Source organism: Lepus europaeus, chromosome 1, assembly GCF_033115175.1.
Source record: "Lepus europaeus isolate LE1 chromosome 1, mLepTim1.pri, whole genome shotgun sequence".
Classification (NCBI taxonomy): Eukaryota; Metazoa; Chordata; class Mammalia; order Lagomorpha; family Leporidae; genus Lepus; species Lepus europaeus.
In genome coordinates, this window is record NC_084827.1 from 30,776,525 (window position 1) to 30,801,610 (window position 25,086).

General features: G+C 38.3%; 1 pseudogene; it reads left to right on the forward strand.

Annotated features, from left to right (window-relative positions):
- The first annotated feature begins 5,340 nt into the window (after positions 1–5,340).
- On the forward strand, positions 5,341–6,748 carry LOC133762391 (Krueppel-like factor 5; annotated as a pseudogene).
- The last annotated feature ends 18,338 nt before the right edge of the window (positions 6,749–25,086 follow it).

Here is a 25,086-nt window from a genome sequence, read left to right on the forward strand (position 1 = left end):
CCGGGTTCTAGTCCTGGTTGGGGCGCCGGATTCTGTCCCAGTTGCCCCTCTTCCAGGCCAGCTCTCTGCTGTGGCCCAGAAAGGCAGTGGAGGATGGCCCAAGTGCTTGGGCCCTGTACCCGCATGGGAGACCAGGAGGAAGCACCTGGCTCCTGGCTTCGGATTGGCGCAGCGCACTGGCTGTAGCGGCCATTTGGGGGGTGAACCAGCAGAAAGGAAGACCTTTCTCTCTGTCTCTCTCTCACTGTCTAACTCTGCCTGTCAAAAAAAAAAAAAAATTCCCTCTCAGCCTGAATTCCCTCTCAGCCTGTCCACTTGATTGGTAGAGATAGGAAGAGAATGGGTTCTAGGCCAGAAGGTTCTTGTTGAGAACACACTTTCACATTAGAACTTTTGTTACATGTGTGAGTTTTTTAGTGGCTACTGTGCAAATAGCGGGAAGCTGAAGTCCTTACTGGAAACATCTGATCTCTAGGTGTTTAAAAGTAACGTATGTTTAAGTATAGGAGTGGTTGCATTTTGGGAATGGCATTGAACTTGATGTCTTGCAGAGAATGCTGAAGTCACTGGGTGGTGGGCAGCAGGAGGTGGGGTCCTGAGGAACTACGCATAGCAGGGTTACCTTCCTGCTAGATTGTTCAGATTGTCTACCCATGGCTATATACATATGTTTTAGTTAATATTGCTGTGTGTCAATGCTAAGCTAAGTCCTAATGCCCAAAGTATGTTAAAAGCAGAGATAGTGAGATAATTCTTATGTAAACACCCCTTTTGGTAGGTAGTTTTTAGGAAGGACTAACTCCTGGGAGTGACCCTTGCTGGCCCTTCTCTTGGAGGGAGATGTCACAGTCCTGGGCTTAGTCACTGGAATGCTGGAAGGGGAGGGTAAAGGGAAGGGCTTATTATTTGTATCTCTATATTCAGAAGATACTTTTAGATTAGACCAGCAGGTGTATATGTGCAGTTTTTGATAAATGCCCATGCTTATTTTGGACAAAGTTCATTCTTCACAACATCTACACTTTATAGATGTCCTGAGATGGCAATGTATGATAAAGAGTAGAGCTGGTGATTTAGTCTGTTTGTATCTTTTTGTTGCAATCGATAGAAAAGATGCATCCTGGGCCTGGAACCATTAAACCACCTCTGAGCAGTGTGTACCAGAGCTTCCTCACTGGGCGGGCAGCAGAGGGGCAGAAGTACAAAGGGAGAGTTGTATGCAGAGGTGTCCTAGTCACATTTTGATAATAGCCATTGGTGCAGGTGCATTTCTTTTGGCTGTTAAGGGAGTAATTAAGTAAGTGAATGCAAACATGCCTTCTTGCTAATATTTCAATAATACAAATCTGATCATGAATTCTCTTAAAAACAGAACACTTAGTAATGCACCATTGCTGTGTGTGTCACTGTAAATCAAGCAACAAGAGAATTCAGCATTTTAATTGTAACTCAGCCAAAACTTGTATTTAGAGCCCCGTTGCTAGTTTTGTCTTTTTCAAAATTTTTGTTCTCAAGAAAATCAGAATTATATTTTTTCCTAACAGAAAAAAAAAAAAAAACACACATGGATACTTCTTCAGTAGAAACTAAAGATAAATGCTACCAAACACTACATTTACTAGCAGTATATACTCATATAGTAAATCTCAGAGGAGATAGTCTTCCATTCTGCATTATCTGTCATGCCAGTTAATATTTAGGCATCAAAAATCCTGGGTTAAGCAACTAAGTAACAGATGCCATTTTCCAATTGTTTTGTTCTATGAGGTGATTTGTAGTTCATTTCAAATGATATATCCAGAAAAGAGTGAAAGAAGGGTACAGAGATCTTCATCAAGGAATTGAGTTGTTTGGTGTACAATAATATATCTCGTGACTATTTCACTAATATACCTTCATTTATTTTGAATGTTTTTAAACTACCCAATGTATTTTTAAAATTCAACTGTATACCATTTATTTGTAAATTTGATGATCTTTTTGTGTTATTACTTTTACTTAGCAGTTTGAGGATATTTGTTTTGGTGTTTCTTACTAATATCTCATCCTGGACTAACAGTGTGTATATATATATAAGAAAGGTATAGAGTGTATTATTAATAAAGTTTGTATAAAATTTTATAACTTCTGCTTGAGTATTGATTCCATCTAAATTGTTGATTACCAAAGCTATGTTAGATATTTTAAACTATTTCAATAAACTCTCTGAACCTATTTATCATAAAATACGAATGTGTGTCATCATTGATGTCACTTTCTTAAGCCCATAATTTGGAATCACATCTAATCTGACAAGTTTTGAATCAATCCAATTTTTTTCCTTTTTATAAAGGAACACTATCACCCAGTGGAGAGAAGAGATCAATTCTTGGGTCCTTTCACAGCCCCTTGTGGGAGAAATACTCTTTTCCCCCTGAATGAAAAATTCTCAGAAACTGGTGATGGCAAATGGTTCTCCCTCTTATGCAGATATTTGACAGTATAGCCATCCCTCTCCCAATGCAGACAGAAAAAAGATGAAAGCCACCATTGATCTCTAATGCATCTCAAGCTTTGATATAAATAAGAAATCACCTGGTTAAAATGCAGGTTCTGACTCAGTTGGTCTGGGGTGAGCTTGAGATTTTTGTCTAATGAGCTCCCAGGTGATGGATGCTGCTTCTCCGGGAGCCACACTGGAGTAGCAGGAAGTAAATCCCATTTTGCTTCCTGTTTTCTTTAAGCTTCCTTCACCCAAGTTACAATAGCCTTGGAAATGTACTTTCAGGGCTGGTGCTGTGGCTCACTTGGTTAATCCTCCACCTGCAGTGCCGGCATCCCATATGGGTGCCAGGTTCTAGTCCCGGTTGTTCCTCTTCCAGTCCAGCTCTCTGCTGTGGCCCAGGAGGGCAGTGGAGGACGGCCCAAGTGCTTGGGCCCCTGCAACCACATGGGAGACCAGGAGGAAGCACCTGGCTCCTGGCTGCAGATCAGTACAGCGCGCCGGCCGTAGCGGCCATTTTGGGGGGGTGAACCAGCAGAAGGAAGACCTTTCTCTCTGTCTGTCTCTCTCACTGTCTATAATTCTACCTGTCAAATAAAAAAAAAAGAAGAAGAAGAAATGTACTTGCAACATTATTTGCTTAGAAATCAGAACACAGTTTATTGGGTAAAATGAACACTGTCTTTCCTTCCACTCTTAAGATTATATTTTAAACAAAACCGGAATAGTACCATTATGCCATATTTATGATTAGTGTATGTTAAACAGGTTCTGTCTGATTGCCTGGCAGTTTAATTATCATTTACAGTACAGCCTTACTTTTTTGGGGACATAAGTTCTAAAATCAAAATAATAATAATAAATTTTTGGAACAATGGCCATTTAAAAACTTTGTGTTCTACTGTATTTTGTAAACTCAAAGAAACAATAAAAATCTAAATGTAACAAGGAAACATTACAAGAGGTCAGGTAAAATATTATGATAAACATAACTAATTAAAAATGTAACATAAACTTTAACAAACCTAATTTATTCAAATAACATAGAGAAATTATGTAAAATAACAAAAAAGAAATTGAGTAGCAAAGTGAAGCACTTACAGTTTTTAAAGTGAAATATATATAGTGATAAGAATATGACATTTGATGCATATTTTTATAATATTTACATAATCAATTATATCCATTAATCAACTATTTAATGAAAACTCCAATCTGGAAAGTAGGGTTATAAAATTAAGAAAAGCACATCTCAGAATCCCTTAAATAAGGCAGTATGATAAAAATTTTAAGAAACAATAACAATATAAACAATGTCAACGTGGTTAGATCAGCATGAGCAACACAGGTATTAGAAATTCTGCCCTCTAAAGTCAAGGTGGGAGTTCTGACACAGTGGGTTAAGCTGCCACCTCAACTCTGGCATCCCAGGTAAGTGCCTGTTCAAGTCCCTGCTGCTCCACTTCTGATCCAGCTCCCTCCTGGGAAAGCAATGGAACATAGCACAGATTCTTGGGCCCCTCCATCCATGTGGGAGAGCTGGATAGAATTCTAGAAACTTGGCTTTAGCCTTGACCAGCCCGGAAGTTGCAGCCTTTTGTGGAATGAATCACTGGATGGAAGGGTCTCTCTCTCCATCCCTGTATCTCTTTGCAACTCTGCATTTCAAGTAAATAAATAAAATCTTTAAAAATAATTAAGTCAGGGAGGGTTGCTTCTGGGTCTCCCACATGGGTCCAGGGGCTCAAGCACTTGGGCTGTCTGCTTTTGCTTTCCCAGGCACATTATCAGGGAGCTGGATCAGAAGTGGAGCAACCGGAACTGGAACTGGTGTCCATATGGGATGCCAGCACTGCTGACAGTGGCTTAACCAGCTATGCCACCACCATAGTCCCAAGAGTTTTCACATCTAGGAATTAGTCACTAGGTTAGCGAGATCTATCCCTGTGTAGCTAGGGTGAGTTGTGCTGAGGGAGGATCAAGGAAGTGGATTAAGCCAGAATCAGGAAGGATCTATGTCAGCTTAGTGAGTTTAGACTTGGTCCTCCAGTCTGCATCTTAGGTTTTCACATAAAGTAATGCATTCCCCGGAATGCTCAGAGATTTTCCAAGCACATATGGGCAAAATCAGTTTTCTTAAACTGATCTGGGAGAGTCCAGTATTGTGTTGCAGCAGATAAAACAATTGAGACCTCACATCCCATATTGGATTGCCCGTGCCAGTCCTGGCTCCTCTTCTTCCAATACAGCTTCCTGATAAGGCAGAAGATGGCCCTGCGCCCATGTAATAGTCCCAAGATGGAGTTTCTGGCTCCTGGCTTTGGTTGGGCCCAAACCTAGCTGTTGTGGTCATTGTGGGAGTGAACTAGCAAATAAATGGAAAATCTCTCTCCTCTTCCCCTCCGCCCCCCATTCAAGTAAAAGAAAGTAAAATTCATCCAGTTTTCTTACTCTTCTCCCTGATTCAAAAGAATGGCACGTACCTAAATCACAATAGCAGTTGATATAATTAGCTCAGAAATTTTCAGAAAGGGAGAAACTCTAAGAGCTGTCACGGGTCAGGCACACGTGCTGATAATTCGCTCACAGAGATCCACTCTGGTGGGAGCGGGCTCCAGGGAGCTAGAGCGCACTGGGAAACTGGCCGCCAGCCCAGAGGACGCTGGCATTTAAACGTGGGGGAGCAGAAGTTTGTCTTTTCCCGCGCACCTTCAAAAACTGCCTGCGGCTGGCTGAGGGGTCCCCTGGGAGCCTCCCCTCCTGTGTCTGCGGGCCAAGTAGGAAGCGCACTGGACCAGCGCCTTGCACTCAGAGCTTCGACCCTCTCGCCCCCCCCCCCCCCCGGACCCACGGCGACATGGGTGCTGACCATGAGCGCTGGCTTGGGGCTTGGAACCCGTGCCTCAGCCTCTGTCCCCGCTGGACAGGCCCGCATATGCTGAGCTCAAGATAGTGCTGGGCACCGCGAACCGGCCTGTGCTCCCTCACGCTCTTTCCCTGAAGCGCCCCACCACCAGGTGCAGGTGCAGTCCACATTCCCAGAGTCCCCGCAGCAGTGGCGCCCACCTCAGTCCAGCCGCGGGAGGAGCTGATCCAGAAAAGAAGTGAGATGGAAAAGTACTCGACACCTCAGCGTCCTCCAGTTCCAATAATTCCAGAGCATAAAAAGTATAGAGGAGACAGCGCCTCCACCAGTTCCTCACTGACAGAGAAAGGTTACCCTACAGTATCAGCATATACCTTACAGTATCGTCCCTGACCATCACTCACCTGAGAACTGGCCTCTGCAAATCCCAGAGACCGTGTGCAACACACAGCAAGAGACCCTTACCATTTTCAGCCACCAGAGTGAAAGATCGTCCCTCCTCCGCCCCAGCCCAGGCCCTCCAAGTTCACCAGTACATTCAGTTTCCACCAGACCGCAGCTCCAGAGGCGAACGATATTTCATCAAACAAGAGCTTCCTACACCAGATATTCATCTTTCTGTCCCATCTCAGCAGGGCCACAGGTACCAGCTACTGCATGCACACCGGATCTAGATATGCCCAGTTCTACAAACCAGACAGCAGGGATGGACACTCATTGATGTATCCATGTCGGCCGCCACGGCAGGCCTGAACACACACACCTCTGCCGTTCACACACTGCACTATAACAATTCCAGGGCATGCCCCCTTCGCATACACAATGACAAGTCGGTTTCTGCCACAACAGGCCACTTACTTTTTCTCCCATCACCACGAAGCTCGGAGCCTGGAGGTCCCGATAGACAAGCAGAGATGCTCCAGAATTTAACCCCACCGCCATCCTAAGCTGCTACACTTGCTTCCAAACTGCCAATTCACAATCCAAGTTTACCTGCCACCCTGCCAGCCAACCTGTCAGATACAATAGGAATAAACCCTGACTTGTAGAAACCCCGCATCCACTACTGCGATTATCCTGACTGCACAAAACATTATACAAAGTCTTCGCATTTAAAAGCTCACCTGAGGACTCATGCTGGTGAGAAGCCCTAGGAGAACACACAGGAAGGCTGCCTTTGGAGGTTTGCCCACTCCGAGGAGCTGACCCGCCGCTACCGGAAGCACACGGGCACCAAGCCCTTCCAGGGCGAGTTGTGCAACCGCAGCATCTCGCGTTCTGACCGCCTGGGCCTGCTCGGACCCCCTGGGAGTGGCACCAGAACTGAGCACCGCCACCCCCAGCTGCCTGATACTCCGCAGTCCCTCTGGCCACTTTTTCAGCTACAAAACTTAACCTAGTCCTAAAATAATAATAATTTTTAAAAAACTAGTCCTAAAATAATAATAATTTTTAAAAAACCGGAAATGCATATTTTGTATATTTGAGAAAACAAGGACTACATTGTATGAATACTCGCGTACTTGGTCATTATCAGAATCTGGAATGCTCCCTGTAATGTCCATGGCTTTCCTCAAGCCAGTGTCATCTCCTGATAAGCAGTCACACCTTGGTGGGGCAGGGCACCAACCTGGAGTTCACCTGGGCACCACCATTTAACCGGACAGTATTTGGTAAACAAGTCAGTGGGCAGGCACCCGAAGAAGGGTGGATGGATTGTGTTTCAAGATTTTATTTGACATCAAGTAGGTTTTTCAAGAATAGATGATTCCTGAGAGGTGTGCAGCAATACTTGGCAATTCACAGATAATAGCCATTGCACAAATGTTTTTTTAATATGAGTTGCATATATTTGCTATTCAAGATTTTATAAATATGCAAATCAGCTTTACAGGTTGATGACAAGTTTTTTAGGATTCTTTTGGGGAAAAATCCTATTTCTTTTTGAAAATAACCATGAGTACATTCACAGAATTTGTGGTAATATACCTCTCAACATCACCAAATTCATTTCTTTAAGGGGAAGGAATAATCATTCAAATGAACTTCAAAAGCAAATTTCATGCACTGATGAATATAGGAGTTTTTATTTTAAATACAAAAAGACATTTTATATGAATTATAAACTAAAGAGCTTAAAGACAGTTACAATATGCAAAAGTTAAACCTCTTACAATAAGCTAAACACAGTATCATTTTTAAGAAGGACTGTAGTTTTCACATATGGCAATGCTGAACTGATGATGAGGTTTTCATATACTGAGATGTTAGCTTGCTAAGTGCTGTCGGATAAATGACAAACTACGTGGGTTTTGCTTGTAATATACAGTGAGACAGTAATTTAATCTAAATTACAGTGCTGTTTAATTTGTTGTTAATCCTGACTCCGTGTCTCTTTTTAAATAGAAATGCTATGTTGAAACCTGGAGGCAGCAAATGCTACGTATATGCAACATAAAACAGTGATGTGATGCTGATGTTGTTAACCAAGGGCATAATACATAAGCAAAATGCCAAAAGAGGTCTTAATTGAAATAAAAATTTAATTTTGTTTCAAAATATTCCATTTTTATTTATTTTGTGGTAATATAGTACATTTTTTAGAAAATAATTTTCATAGCTTGATAAATTGTAGTTTTGCTTGTTAGAAAATTTTCTCTTAAAATGTGTAAATAGATGGCAAATGGTATAAATAAGTTGTAAAAGGATTCAAAATGTTATATGTGGAAATACACCTAAATAAAAAGCATAAATTGGTTGCTGTTTTGCTTCTTTTTCCCTCTTATTTTTGTATTGTGGTCATTTCCTATGCAAATAATGGGACAAACAGCTGTATAGCTGTAGAATTTTTTGAAAGAATGAGGTGTTTATATATATGAATGCCAATTTTTTTGGAAAATAAAAAGTGCCTGAAATAAAACAAAAACTTTTAGCAAAGCCTATATTTTCCATTTCTTTGCTTTCAGTGATATTAAGAGGGTATCTAACTGAGCTGTCAAATGATATGTAAGAAATTATATTTGATAGATCATCATGTAGTTTTTGGTGTATACCTCCAGGGTTCTATGCAGCCCTATATTGAATGACAGTGCTGAAATGTTTTTTTCCATTTTCATCTTTTTATATATTTGAATAAGTTTTCTCAGTATTTCTAAGAAAATAGAGAAAAAGAATTATATTTTTGTCACCTAGCAATTAGTAATACCTACCTGTTACTACATGAAATAATTGATATGTCTAACAAATTTCTTTAGAAGACTCATTGTCAATATTCTAAAACTAATAACTTTTTTTGAAGTTTGAAGACATCTACTTGGATAGAAAAAATCATTGAATGTTCACATTGTCAAATACAAGTTTCAAAAATACAAATCTGGAGACAATATAAAGAATCAAATGGAGAAAGTGAAAGTAGACTGGTTACAACATTCTTGTAATAGGTCAGTTTTACACATAATATTTCTAAAGTATTAAATAATAGCTGATTATGTTAGATAAATTTCTTGATTATCTTATCCATCCTAGTAATTTTTTTTTTCATGATCTGATGGGCCTAGGGATAGAAACGAATAAATTGAGGATTTTTTTCTGAAGACAAGCACATCAGTAGAAAAACTATGACTCACTATTTCATGATTATTAATAGGATCAAAATACTTAAATAGGACAAAAGTCCAATTCATTTAGTCTTGACTCAGCTTGGCCTGGCACCCTGATTGAATTACACTGAAAATTTTAAAGCAGTATACACACAATTTTCTGTCTTGAGATTATCCTAATAAAAGGCACTGATTTTCTCTTTAAGTTCATGCATAGAAAATATTTCATCAAGTTACTAGTATAGTTATTTCCCTCTATAGCATTATATCTGTTTATTTACATTTAACTTATCTGACAATTATTTGCAGTAACAAGTGGTAGCATGCTCGTGGTAATGCGAGACCGGAACACAGGAAATGAAGTGTGACCAATGTACAAGTGAGTCCTGATAGCAGGACTTCAAAACATGAAAGTTGAGACTTGCTATAAATTTACATGTGCACATTTGCATGTAGATATATGTGTTGGAAGCAATTCAAATATTCCTGATAAGCTCAGTAAAAATGACTTGGGGGATTACACCACATATCTGTTTTATTAATTTATGATTTATGAGGAAGGTTTTGAACACAATTTGTTTATCAACATAAATTCAGCTCCACTGGAAAAATCTTATCCTCAGATGATCATAAACTTGGAGAGAGGAAGTGAGTAAACATAAAATCGATAGCTGAAATTTTCATAAATGAGAACCTTCTCATAGTTGTATATATTAACATAAATTACTGTGTTCGGAATGGGTAGACTTTAAGTCACATTAAAAACTGAAAGCAGAAACATTACTAGGTAACCTTCTTACACAAAATGGCAACAATTGTCTCAACAGACTTAGTATTGGTTCTGTACTAGACATTGTGCTCTCAAAGTAGTTAGCGTCTCAGTAACTCCAGGTGCTGAATACATGTTGAATAAATTGTATTATCAGCAAAATTGCACACCGCATGCAGTTATTCTAAGAATCTAAAAAAATTAGAATGATACAGAACACTAGCTGAGGTTACTTCTAGATTGAGTCCATAGAGGCAGTTCTTACCATTTCCCACTGAAACTAGCTACAGGCAGAACTTCAAACTCATAATTCCCAGCTCTTACCAATAAACCAGATCAACCTCACTAAGGCATCTAAATATCAATTAAATGGTAAGTTAATCTGTTGTAAGAAATGTATTTGAATAATAATCTTAACTTTAAGTACTTTCACATTTCTTATTTCATATACTCTTAGAGGATTTTAGAAACTCTTATCCAATCATGTTGTGCCATATAATATCCACTCACCTTCTTCTCTCTAGTCATAAATGAATAAAATCAATTAACAGTCACTGAGGACCTCTTCTGTGCCTGGCTCTACATTGGTTCTGGGACTCAGTGGCAAAACCTAATTCCAACTGTCTTCATATTACAGTATAGCCCCCCAAACAGAGAATAATGAAATAATTAGTTATTGTAATCACAGTTGTTATAACAGCTATAAAAGTCTAGTGTTACAATGACAGTGGTTAACAGAGGCACACGGTCTACTAGAGGAATCATGGAAGACTTTGGGGAGGCATTCTTGGAACCGATATTTAAATGAGTCTCTGAGAGATGAACAGTTGGTTAGGCAAAGGTTGGAAACAGAAGAGAAATGGGCAGGGTGCACTCAGAGAAGTGAATGAGACAGCTTGCAACAAAGAGTCCCATAATAGTTTCCAGGACCAAAGAACACGTAGAAAAATTATTTTTTGAACAATTTGAGAAATATCAAACTATGAATGAAAGAACTGGAATAATAGTAAAAATTAGTTTTCACAATGAAATAATTGCTTGTTAATTATTTTCTCCTTGTCATTAATACTTATGTATTCATGAATGCAAATCTATCTTTGCAAGCTATTTATACTGATTAAGCTTTGTTTTCCAACAGCTGTTATTTGCATTTACAACTTGGACTAATTTCAATGAAGTCTTTTTATAATAATTTGTCATTGTTAACCTAATCTCCAATGAAAATTATGTATACAGAAAAAATAAAGACAATCAGTAATGATTATTTTAATTTTGGGAGGTTTAAAAAGAAACATTTATTCACAGTTATTACAAATATGAAAATTTAATCTTCTTTGAGGTCTATTTTATACCAAAGAAAAGAATAACTTCAGATAATTTCTAAAACATAGAATTATAAAAATATTATAATCAGGAAACATTCAAACTACAGATAAATGGTTAGCATTAACATTTCACAGAGAATGTTCTGAAATTCATTTATATGGTATATCAGTTTTATCAGAACAAGATAAAACTGAAGTAGACAAACAAAAACCAAATTTATTTATAGTTGTGTCCAGATAACTAGGTTTCATAGATTATAATTGAGAATATCACAAGTTTCATTTAAAAAATCATTAATTTATTTGAAAGGCAGAGCAACAGAAAGGGAGAGTTAGAAAGAGAGAGAGAGAGAGAGAGAGAGAGATGGGGAGGGGGGGACAGAGAGAGAGAGAGAGATAGCTTTCATCTTCTGGTTCACTCCCCAAATGACCACACAGCCAGGACTGGTCCAGTTGAACCAGGAGCAAGGAACTCCATCTGGGTCTCCACATAGTACTTGCACAATCACTCAATGTGTTTCTGGGTGCATTAGCAGAAAACTGGATCAGAAGCAGAGCAGCTGGGACTCAAGCCAGTACTCCAATATGTGATGGAAGCTTTGCAAGCAGTTGCTAAGTCCATTGTGCCACGGGAATGACAGAAATTTTCATTAACTCAATTATATGTAATTTATATTTTTATAATAATCAACCCAATTGCAGCTGAACATACCACATTCTTTTTGTTTGTTAGTTTGTTTTTATTTTGTTTTTTGATAGGCAGAGTTAGACAGTGAGAGAGAAACAGAGAGAAAGGTCTTCCCTCCGTTGGTTCACCCCCCAAATGGCCACTACAGCCAGCGCGATGCACCGATCCTCCCTTCAGAGAAAGGTACCTCCTTCTTCGATGACCTGTTCTTTCCACTGGGATCTCACTCGCAGAGATCTTTCATTTAGGTCATTTTTTTTTTTTTTGACAGAGTGTCTTGGCTTTCCATGCCTGAAATACTCTCATGGGCTTTTCAGCCGGATCCAAATGCCTTAAGGGCTGATTCTGAGGCCAGAGTGCTGCTTAAGACATCTGCCATTCTATGAGTCTGCTATATATCCCGCTTCCCATGTTGGAGCATTCTCTCCCTTTTTTGTTCTATCGGTTAGTATTTTCAGACACTAGTCTTGATTATGTGATCCCTTTGATTCTTAGTCCTATCATTATGATCAATTGTGAACAGAAATTGATCAAATGGACTAGTGAGATCATATTCGCCCTTCTTTAACCAATATAGATATATGCTTATACACATAAAATATGAAATTCATTGAATTACATATTTTACTTTAATAACAAAAAAGACTGGTTTGATTTTTTAATGAAAATATTTATATAGCTTCAAGCATTTCCAAAAATCCTATGAGTTCACTGATTAATATGGGATAAGCAAACTTCTCTACTTATTCTTTTTTTTTTTTTTTTTTTTTTTTTTACAGGCAGAGTGGACAGTGAGAGAGCGAGACAGAGAGAAAGGTCTTCCTTTTGCCGTTGGTTCACCCTCCAATGGCCGCCGCGGTAGGCACGCTGCGGCCAGCGCACCACGCTGATCCGATGGCAGGAGCCAGGTGCTTCTCCTGGTCTCCCATGGGGTGCAGGGCCCAAGGACTTGGGCCATCCTCCACTGCACTCCCTGGCCACAGCAGAGAGCTGGCCTGGAAGAGGGGCAACCGGGACAGGATCAGTGCCCCGACCGGGACTAGAACCCGGTGTGCCGGCGCCGCAAGGCGGAGGATTAGCCTGTTGAGCCATGGCGCCGGCCAAACTTCTCTACTTATTCTTATGTATTTTTCAATGACTCTTAACAAACAGGTGGTGATAAAGTTGCAGATGTCTAACAATTGTTCGCTTTAAATTGTTCTATATAACCTGGTAATGACACTAGTATTAGGAAGCAGGATATGATGGGTATGTGGTAAGCAGGACCAGTCTCTCCAACTTTAAGTTCACTCAAAAAATCTGCTTGAAAAGCCATAAAAAGAAATATGATATGTAAAAACAAAGTTATAAATTGGTGACAGCGTGGTCTTGTTTGATCAATATTTTCATTTTTTTTAAAGAGATAAATATAGAGAGAGAGGTCTTCCATCCCCTGGTTCACTCCCCAAATGGCCACAATGGCCAGAGCTGGGCTTGACTGAAGCCAGGAGCCAGGAGCTTCTTCTGGTCTCCCACTTGGGTTCAGGGTCCCAAGCACTTGGGCCATCTCCTGCTGCTTTTCCAGGTGCATCAGCAGAGAGCTGGATTGAAAGTGGAGCACCTTAGTCAAGGACTGGCATCCATATGGGATGCGGCGTTTCAGATGGCAGCTTTACCCATTATGCCACAACGCTGGCTCCCAATATTTTGTTTAGTTATAGCTGTTACTCCAAGAAATTTTATGAATAGCCTACCTTTCACTCTCAACACTCTGTTGCTGGTAAAATCATGTGGCCACCCAACTTAAGAGCTGAAACATGTGTATAATGATGCAACTAGGTGATATCCTAAACTCACTCTGCTTTAAAAGGAACAAAATTAAGGAAGCATAAAGATTTGCCCCCTTAATATACTATATCCAATAATGAAAATGACCATGTCTATAATCCCACTAAATGGAATTGCTCTAAACATCCTGAGCAAATAATGTCAGATTGGACAAAACAAGAATCCAAAAATATGTTGTTTATAAGAAAACCAATTTAAATATAAAAATAAAAACAATTAAAAGTGACAGGATGGAAGAGGATATACTATGTTACAAATAATTTTTAAAGTCTGGAGTGGCTGTTTTAATATTAGGCAAAGTTGATTTCATGAAAAAATTTAAGCTCATTTCATAATGGCAAGCAGGATACTAAAATGTCATAACAATCCCAGACATTTATGTACTTAATAACTAAGTTTCTAAATATATGATAGAAAAACTGAGACTACAAGGAGAAAGAAACAAATACACCAAAAAAGAGTTTGAAAACCTGTCTCAAAAACGGACAAAAACAGTAGAAAAACAAGGATGTTTACTAGAACTCTAACCATCAATTCCATGCAATTTATATTTTTAGAATAATCTACCCAATTGCAGCTGAACATACCACATTCTTTGTGATCCCACACAGAAACACATGCTTGTCCATAAAAATAAGTCACAAGTATTTAAAATGGTTCAAGTTATACAAAGTATACTATCTGAACATAGTGGAATCAAATTAGAAATCAGGAATAGAGATGCTCATATATCACAAAAATGTCCAAACAATTGGAAACTAAAAAATATACTTCTAAATTCCCCATAAATCAAAGAAGAAACCAAATAAAAAATTAGAAAGTACCTTTATGTTACTGAAAATGACACTATGTATAAAATGTCATGGGAAACTAATAGAACATGAATTAGACAAAATGGGCACCCAGAATAGGAAGTGTCCCAACAGTCTAGGTGAGGCCCCCAGGGATGTGCAAGCTCTGCAAAGACAGCCAATCACAGCTGACTTACTAAGACCCATGGACTAGGGTAACAGTGAGATTAGGAGTCTTCCACGTCCTTCAGGGAGAGAGTACAACATATTCCAAGAACATTTTTGTTCTGTGAAAGATGAATTGGTGATAAGCACAAGCCTACTAGTGCGCTTGATCTTCCTGATAATTCTACGATCCCAGGCATTGACAGGCTGAGTGAAAATGAGAAAGAGGAACCTGATGAAATAACCGACTCTCCCTTATACAGCACTGATGAAGAAGAATTCTCTAAACACTACGGATTGTCCATCCCCTCAACTCCTCAAGGAAAAGAAGCACAAAGAAGTTTGGGCACTTCTGAAAATGAAACAAGTAAAATGAATCCGTAAAAAATACTGTGAAAACATCCAGAAAGAAAACTGAAGCTCACAAGAAATGCATCTGTAAGAGCTGTACAAGTTAAATCAACAGAGACAGTAAGTGCCAGGACAACATGAAGCTATTCCAACGATGCTATTTTCAGAACTTTCAGGGAAACAAGATGGATCAGTCATTCCTGAAAAGATGGGTGTAGGGTGCAGCATTGAGGCACAGCAGGTTAAGCTGCCACCTGCAGCACAACATCCTATATGAGAGCCATGGCTGCTCCGCTTCTCATCCAGCTCCCTGCTAATGAACTTGGGAAAGCACAGAAGATGACTCAATTACTTCAGCCCCTGCCACCCATCCAGGAGACCCAGATGAAGTTATAGGCTCCTGGCTTTGGCCTGGCTCAACCCTGGCTGTTGTAGCCATTTGGGAAGTGAACAAGTGACTATAAGACTTTCTCTCTCTCTCTCTCTCTCTCTCTCTCTCTTTCTCCCCTCTACCCTCATCCATTTTCTCCTGAGCCCAGTCCTACTCATGATGGGTCTCTCTCTGTGATCACATGTGTGATCATCTTCTGAATAGAATTTATCTTAATATATGCAAGCATTAAGAATTCCTCTCTTTATGCAACTCAAGAGCCTGGAATAAAAACTGAGCCCCACTCCCCTACTACACAAGAACACTAGTGGGAGTCAGAAATTGCAGGTATTACTGACTATATACTCATATGTGCTATGACTTTTCTACACATACATACCCATGATAAAGTTTAATTTAAACTTTAAATTAGGCACAATAAGATATTAACAATAATAACTAATAACCAAATTAAACAATTATAACAATATATAATAATAGAACATGAATGTGACCTCTTTTTTCTTATAATATCTAACTGGTAGGCAGCAATGTGGGACAGCAGGTTAAGCCACTGCCTGCAATGCCAACATCCTATGTCAGAGAGCAGGATTGAATCCATGCAGATCCATTTCCATTTCAGCTTGCTGCTAATGCACCTGGGAAGGCAGCAGATGATGGCCCAAGTGCTTGTGTTAAGAGTGTAAGTATCTTACTTTTTATTCTAAATTCTTGCTTCTACAGAGATAAGCATTCAAAGCAGAGGTCTAAATACAGTGCACAAGTGAATGAAGAATTTACTTAACAGAGAGAGTGAATATACCTACATGTTAGCAAGGGCAACCGACATGGAGAGGTACCCATCATGAGCAGGCCAGCATTGCCTATGAGGAGAGAGAGTGGCAGGAGACCACAGAAGGATCCGTAGCATAGTGCAGAAGCTAAGAGCAAAAGAAGGACCGCTCCCACATTATCAGTATCTTTTATAAGTTGGGGGTGGTACCCTTAATTGAATATATGATACACTAAATTGATCTTCTGTATATTGATAATTGAAAATGAATCTTGACGAAGAATGGGATGGGAGAGGGAGTGGGAGATGGGATGGTTGTGGGTGGGAGGGAGGTTATGGGGGGAAAAAGCCTCTATAATCCAAAAGTTGTACTTTGGGGCCAGAGCCGTGGCTCACTTGGCTAATCCTCCACCTGAGGCGCTGGCACCCCAGGTTCTAGTCCTGGTTGAGGCACTGGGTACTAGTCCCGGTTGCTCCTCTTCCAGTCCAGCTCTCTGCTGTGGCCCAGGAGGGCAGCGGAGGATGGCCCAAGTGCTTGGACCTCTGCACCCACATGGGAGACTGGGAGGAAGTACCCGGCTCCTGGCTTTGGATCAGCATAGCGTGGGCCGTGGCGACCATTAGGGGAGAGAGAAGGAAGACCTTTCTCTCTGTCTCTCTCTCACTGTCTATAACTCTCTCTCTCTGTCTCTCTCTCTCACTGTCTAACTCTGCCTGGCAAAAAAAAAAAAAAGTTGTACTTTAGAAATTTATATTTATTAAATAAAAGTTAAAAAAATAAGAGCCAGTGGACAAGCCAAAAAAAAAAATATTTGAATACGTGAGCATGGTGTAGTTTAGTATTTAAAGTTGAGAGTTTGGTTTAGGACTTTCTGGGAGTTTCACGGCTCATCTACCTAGAGCTTAACTTCTGTGTAACCATCATGGCCTCTCTTTCCTGGTCTCTGATGACACACAGGTGCACTACAGAAAAGTGGGTGTACTGGATTGACAGGAAAGGGGATAGAGTTAAACTGCACAGCTACATGGAAATTATGAAGAAACATTTCTGTCTTTGTTTACTCCCTGTCCAGTTCTTCCATATCACTGGGTCCCCGCCACCAATGTGGGAGACCTGGATGGAATTTTTCAGCTTCTGACTTTGTCCTGGCCCAGTTCTGGCTGTTGTGCCCATTTGGGTGGAGAGAAAACTCGTGGACGGAAGACCTTTCTGAGTCTTTCCCTGTCTCTCTGTTGTTCTTCCTTTACATAAATTTAAAAAATCTTTAGGCCGGCGCTGTGGCTTAACAGGCTAATCCTCCGCCTTGCGGCGCCGGCACACCAGGTTCTAGTCCTGGTCGGGGCGCTGGATTCTATCCCAGTTGCCCCTCTTCCAGGCCAGCTCTCTGCTATGGCCTGGGAAGGCAGTGGAGGATGGCCCAAGTGCTTGGGCCCTGCACCCGCATGGGAGACCAGGAGAAGCACCTGACTCCTGGCTTTGGATCAGCGAGATGCGCCGGCCATAGCGGCCATTGGAGGGTTAACCAACGGCAAAAAGGAAGACCTTTCTCTCTGTCTCTCTCTCACTATCCACTCTGCCTGTCAAAAAAAAAAAAAAAGTAAAAAAAATCTTTAAAAATATCTTACTGTAGTGTGATGATCTGAGAAGACACAATGCCCATGATATGAAGTGAAGTGAGTGATGCATGACTAGTTTTGTGATGTTGCATTAAACTGCTACTGATTTTCTGAGGATGTGTCAGACATAAATAGTATTTCTGTAATTTTCCATTAGAATTTTCAGACCACAGTTCACTATGGGTAGGAATCAACACCAGAAATAAGAGGGGACTGCTGTATGCAAGCAAGGACTCAAAAAATATGAAAATTCCCTGGGCTTGAGTACACTTTAAGCAAGCTTCTTCCTTTCCCTTCTCTTACAGCATTTACTCGAGAAAGCTTGTAAGTGAAATTCTCTCTCTCTGAGTTGTAAATTTTTAGTACATCTTACCCTTTTGAAAACCCAGAAATTTTTTTCTCAACAATCTGGGAGCCATCGATTTTTAATATAATGATCAAGGAACACAGCAAACCCATCTCCCAGTTTCTGTAGATGGGTAGGAGTCGGCCTATGATGGAAATTTTGCACCAAGTTGTAAAACTGTCATAAACATAAAAGAAAATTTACTTTTCCTTTTGTAAGTCCAGTTAGAAAGTACAGGTGGACTACAATCTCTCCACTTCAGCCCTTAATTCTCACCAATGTCTGTTTGGGGGAATTGTTCTCAGATTGAGTTCTGTCTTCCCTGTTGCCACAGTATCAACTACAGTCATCATTGCCTGCTTCACATTGTGTCATGCAATTCTTACTTTGAGAAATCAATTGTATTTCTGCTAATTAGACAACTCAGAAATTAAAAAGTTTAAGCACCATTTATAATAGCACCAAAAACATGTGTGCAAAAGATGTATACTAAAAATGACATGAACACTGCAGAGATAAATTGAGGTTTAAATAAAAGAGGAAATATGGCAAGTCTGAAGACCATCGGGTTCAATATTGTGAAGACGCAGAGTCTTCCGTAAAGTGATCTGTAGCAAAAATGCAATCATAATCAGAAAGTCCCAGCAGAATTGTTTTGGTTTTGGTTTTGGCAGAAACTGAAAAGCTGATTCTGAAATTGATACAGAAATGCAAATGACAGAATATTCAAAACAACTTTGAAAAATAAGGACAAAGTCATACTAAATCATACTATAGGATTTCAAGACTTATTATAAGCTACAATAATCAGCACAATGTTATATTGGCACAGAGACAGCAAATGGATCAACAGACTGGAACAGCTTTCAGACATAGCCCCCATATATATATATATATATATATATATATATATATATACACACTAAATTTTAGACATAAGCAACTCAGTGAATAAAAGATAATTTTACTTACAAATGGCGCAGGGGCAATTGGTTACCCATACAAAAAAGCAAATCTTGTATCATAGAAAAATCATTCAAAATGTTTAACTAAATATAAAAATCTAAAGCTATACAACTTCTGGATAAAAATATACTATAAAATCTTTATTCTTTGGATTAGGCCAACATTTCTTCCATACAATAAAAACAAAAAGATATCCAAGGGGAAAAATTGATAGTCTAAACTTCATGAAAATCAAAAACATCTTCTCTTTGAAATATACTCTAAGTTGAATGAAGACATGAGCCTCAGACAGGAAAATATATGAGTCATATATCCAGTAAAGGATACCGATCAAGAGGATAGGTAATTTAAAATATCCAATAAGAAAGCCAAAAAAAAAAAAAATCCAATAAGAAAGCCAAGTTAGAAATCCAATAAGAAAGCAAATAAACTTTAAAAAAAAAGCAAAAAATTTTCAACAGTAAAAAAACCATAAGTATGGAAAATAAGTACATGAAAAGGTGCTCCACATTATAAATAAAGTGCAAATTCAAATTATGAGATTCCATATATCTATTTCAATTGGCAAATTTTAAAACTGACCATCCACAAGTATTGCATAGGAAATAGAAGACCTGGAATTTTAACACACTACCATGAGCTGTTTAAGGGCAGAGATTCCAAACATTTTTATCTTCCTATTTCCATCAGCTGGCATAATATCTGCATGGAATATTTAACACCAACTTTCCTTTGAGTCTTATTCATGAATATGCATCCAATTTTCATGACAATTTAGCAAGAACATATTTATGATATTCCATATAATAGCATAACAGAATAAAAATTTTAAAAACATTTAATTTAATTTAAAATAAAAATGTTGTGTAAGCGAGGGCATCTGGCCTAACAGAAGATATTGATCAGGATGCCTGCATCCCACATCAGAGTACTTGGGTTTGGTATCCCACTCTGCCTCCTGACTCCAGCTTCCTACTCATGCAGACCCGGGGAGGCAGAGGTGATGGCTCAAATGATTGGATCTTTGTCATCTACTTAGAAGCTCTGGATTGAGTTCCTGGCTCCCAGCACTAGCCTGAGCCCAACACAAACATTGCAAGAATTTTGGGAATGGACCAAAAAATGAGAGGGCCGTCTTGTTCTCTCTCTCCACCTCTCTGCCTCTCAAAGAGATAAATAAATATTTAAAACATATATATGTTAAGGATTGAAACTTCAATAAGATTATCTCATAACTTACTGGCTCTGAAAAATTAAATTTTTTTCTTAGAGAAAACAAAATGTATTCACTCACTACAAGAATTACAAGTGGTAGGAAATTAAGACTCACAGTACTTATCACATTATCTGTCCTTACCTGAATCATATGAAGTTTGATCTCCATTGTTACCTTTACAGCTTATTATTATCTATAAACCTGGAAACCTCTGGATTTTAACATGTAAAATTTTATCTCTTTTTTTTTTTCTTTTTAAAGCTAGACCTTTTGTCAAAATAAATTGCAAAATGAAACCTCATTTTTGAGGCATATTCCTGTGAGTTTTTACTAAAGACACAGCAAGAAAAATAACAAACTTAACATGCAACATAAGTGATTGAAGCATACAGAATGGAACAAAACAAAACACTTAATTCATACAATGGTATATACAGCACTACTAAGGTAACCTTTGGCCTTTGGCTGATAGAATTTTCTTTTTTTGGGGGGGAGTATAGAACAAAGTGTTTTAGTGCCATCTCCTGGCAAGTATAAAGCTCCTGATGAGGGTATACATTTCAAGCAAACCCATTACTTAGAAGTAGCTCATATTTGTTAAAATGATATAGTGAGGAGAAAAAAGCCTACAGATTTTTCTTTCAATGGTAATATTATTTCCTAGATATAGTAAATATGAGAATTAAATTTTTCACCTATATAAAGCTAATTTTTGAATTTTAGTACCTTACTTCAACTTATATCTTGACTTGTAGCTTTAATATATAATGATATAATTTAAAAAATCATTTATAATTATAAATGATATAATTAAATAATAATATAATAACATTATAAGGAAACACACAACTTATCTGATGTTATGATATCAATTTTGTCTAAACCAGTAAGGATTCATGATTCATTAAAACCTTTCTTAAGCTATGCAATTTCTAAAAACATTTAAATAGGATAAGAGGGAAAGAATCACACATGGAGAGTCTAATATTCCCAGACTAAGTTTTCTGTACTTGCTTTTAAAAAATTTCCAATGGAAAACCTGTGATAACTTCTTTTGATACACTTTTTGTGTCTGACATTTCTTCACATTTTAAGTCAATGCAGATATTATGCAGAAATGTTTGTCTATTTGTCTCCATAATAAGATGTTTGTATGATTTCTTCTGTTCTCCCATGAAGTTTCTAATATTTTGCAGATTTTTAGATACAACATTCTATATTCAGTAAAATATTTCTACCTAAGTTATTATTAAGGATTACTAAAATCTAGTAAATCAAAGTACAAAATCTAAAGTGAATAAAATATGCCTGAGGTAAAAGTTTTTTGTTTGCTTCAAATATATATTCTTAACACTTAAAACAATATGATCATATAGTAAGTGCTCAATTAATATTTAATAATCTTAAGAGTTAAACATAGGAATTTATTGACATAAAATAAAATAAATATATAATTATATCTGGAGGGGTTTGTTTGAACTTCAAGTTACCTCCCATGTTTCATAATATTTCAAATGAAATACGTGCACACACACAACATAACCTACATACATTTACATATAGACTCTCAATATAAGCTTCTGTATTTGGCCTTCTTATATTCATGGTCTTCCCAAGTCCTAAGCATTGTTATTTGCTCACAAGATTTCAATCACTTCCTCTGTGTAAACGAATCCGAAATCTCTGCCTACAACTACAATCTCTCTTCTATGTTCTAGAACAAACCCACACTTCAAACTGAATGTTTAATATACCTGAATGTAAAACAAGTATAATTGCTAAATATTTACAAAATATAATTGCTAAATATTTAGCTATTAAAATTTGCTAAAAATTAGCTAAATAATTAGCAAATTAAAAATATTTGCTAAATATAATTGCTAAATATTTCATTTCTTATGCACTATTTCCATTAACCCATTCTCCCATATAATAATACTTGAAGACCTACTAAGCTTCCTAGATGTCCTTCTCACTACAAACAGAAACACACACACTTTTCCATCATCGCTGGCACATGTCCAGTTGAGATCCTGAATAATTCTCAAGTAGTCAAGGTCAGTAATGAACTGCAAGCTCAGTAGGCTCTGGACTCTCCTCACCACTTCCTAATTCTTGCTGCCATTTGAATCTTCCTGGGCCAGCATTATTAGCATCTTAAGCAAAATACCACTACACCGAATCAAGTGTTGGAGAGAAACCACATTTTTTTTTTAAGTACAAATGATATGCTTATCTCAGGAGTCTTAAGAATACATATGTGGGATTCAGTTTCCAACTGGAAAAAATAATAAGCACTTTTTCTTTGTCTTACTAGGACTGTGAGACCATCTCTTGCACCAATATTCTACAGAACATGCTTTTGAAAGCGCTGCTTTAGAGCATCATTGCTCACCTTTGCTCATATACATAATGATAAAGAATACACTATAGGGAGCTATGTAGTTATGTAGTTCACTAGTTAGCTATCAGCCCACTGTGGCTACTTAAATTTAAATCAATCAACTGGATTTTAAAAATTCAGTTTCCTCAATTGCACTAGTGCTTAGAAATGGGGCTAGTGGCTTCCATACCAGACAACTGAAACACAGTACATTCCTAGCAGCACGGAAAGATCTGTTTGATAGTACTGCTGCAGAGTAAGGCTAAGTGGGTCCAGCGATCTGATAGTCGTTTGACACAGGATAAGTGAGTGAATTGCTTCCTCTTCTACCCACCGAGGCTACTGAGGATAATGTCACAATCAACTCAGAGTTGTGAGAGTTTCAACCTAATATATATAAAGTGCTTACAGCAGGACCTGGCACACAGTAATAATTCAGTAAGCAGTAAGTAATGTTATCCATTAGCATTATTAAAATTGTTCTTCATCACCTAGCAAATGAAACCGAGTGTCTACATCTGCCACTCAAATCCTTTCAGATACGGCTCCTCTTCTCTTCCAGTCTTCCTTTCTCCTATTCCCTCCGATTCAGCTGGCTTCTAATCAAAGTCATAGCTTCCAATAACTATCCCAGAGTTCTCCGACGCTGTACCTTTGAGAAATTTTCTCCTTTGCTGCAAGTACACTAATCATCTTTTATCATCTCCACATCTAACATCTGTTCATTATTCAAAATAAAGATCAAATTCTTCCTTCAACACAAAGCAAGAAATGAACTCTCATCACTCACTCACAGGTCTTGCTCTCTGAATCAGCTCTGGGAAACTGCCATCTTTTTTTTTTTTTTTTTTTTAATTAGGTTTGGGTACATATACTTTATTTCTTCTACATAAATTGTCTTACAATTCTTGATATAATTTAAGCCCTGTGAAAGTAACCAACAAACATGTCCTAAATACAGGAATAAATCTTTAACATAAAGATTCTTCTATTTTTCTTAAAGATTTTACTTATTTAACTGAGAAGTAGTTACAGAGAGCGAAAGGGAGAGACAAAGTGAAAAGTTTTCCATCTCCTGGTTCACTCCCCAAATAGTTGCAACAGCTGGAGCTGAGCTGATCAGAAACCAGGAACCAGGAGCCTCCTCCAGCCCTCCCACACAAGTGCAGGGATCCATGCTCTTGCACCACAACTTTCCCAGGCCATAAGCAGAAAGCTGGATCGAAAGAGGAGCAGCCAGGACACTAACGGGCACCTGTATGGATTGCTGGTGCTGCAGGCAGAAGCTTAGCCCTGGCCCCTAACGTAAAGCTTTTAGCTTTACAGAGTTTAACCTTACTAAGTGACATATACTATTTGCAAATGTACTGTCTGTGGTATTAAGTATTTCTGTATGTTCTAAAATTAACTATGTCAATGGACACAAAAATGATAAGGAAATAATTCAGTTTCCAAATTGGGGGGGAGGGGAGAAGAATGAGCTCATACTAAATTAATGGATCAATGAAGTAATAAAATCCAACAAACTGTTAATATAAACATGTTTGACTTCAAGAAATTATTTTAAACTCCCATCTTCAAATGATTGGTTATCACCTAACTTTATTCTTAGATTGAAATGGAATAGAAAGCAATATAAACATTCCTCAAAATAACAACGTGGAATCAGAGCATGCTGGAAGACTTGCCTTTGTTTTGCCACTCCTCCTCTCCTTGCCATTGAGTCTCTAGCAAACACAAGTGATTTTGGCTAACGCCCTTCTGCAGAAAGCTTTGAGTAAATAACTACTGTTCTCATTGGGTTTTCTTCATTCTCATCATTCTTTTTCAAAATTTCCATAGCATTAATCTCTTAATGCTTCAGAGACTAATTTTTAAGACTTCATTTTTTTTCTATTTGGAGAGAATATTAAACATTGGATAATTCACAGAGACAGTGTTTTCATGTTAAAAAAAAAAAACTAATTTTCCCTAAGGATTTCCATTTAAATTTTGACTTCAGTGATGAAGGCACCTGTCTTCCAGCACTGGCCTGGCTTGATCCTACCCCTGTAGGCACTGAGGTAGTAAACAGTGGATGACAGTGTTCTCTCTCACACATTCTCAATATTTTTTAATTTAAAACATATGAAATTATAAGAATAAAGAAAATTCCTACTAGAGGAAATGCTGAGAATGAGAAAAAGGTCTAGTGTATACAGATAATTATATCATGAATTACAATTTTCAATAATTTAATGTGAAACCCTCTAGGAATTGGCTGCCAGAGGTCTGAGAAAATGAAAATCTTTACAAACTGAGATAGTTGAGGAATCTGGACTCCAACTATAAACTTTGGCCTCACTGAGGGAGATCCTGCTTCCTGGGATGAAGACAATTTACCTGGGGGGTGGGGGAATAGGTGATGGGGTAATGGATAATGGAGTAAACTTCCTGCCCTCCCAGGGGCACAAAGGGGGGGAAAGGATTTGGGATTTGGGCACCCAGGGAGAAGTCATCTAATCCAAAGCTCAGGAAAAAAAGGACTAAGGT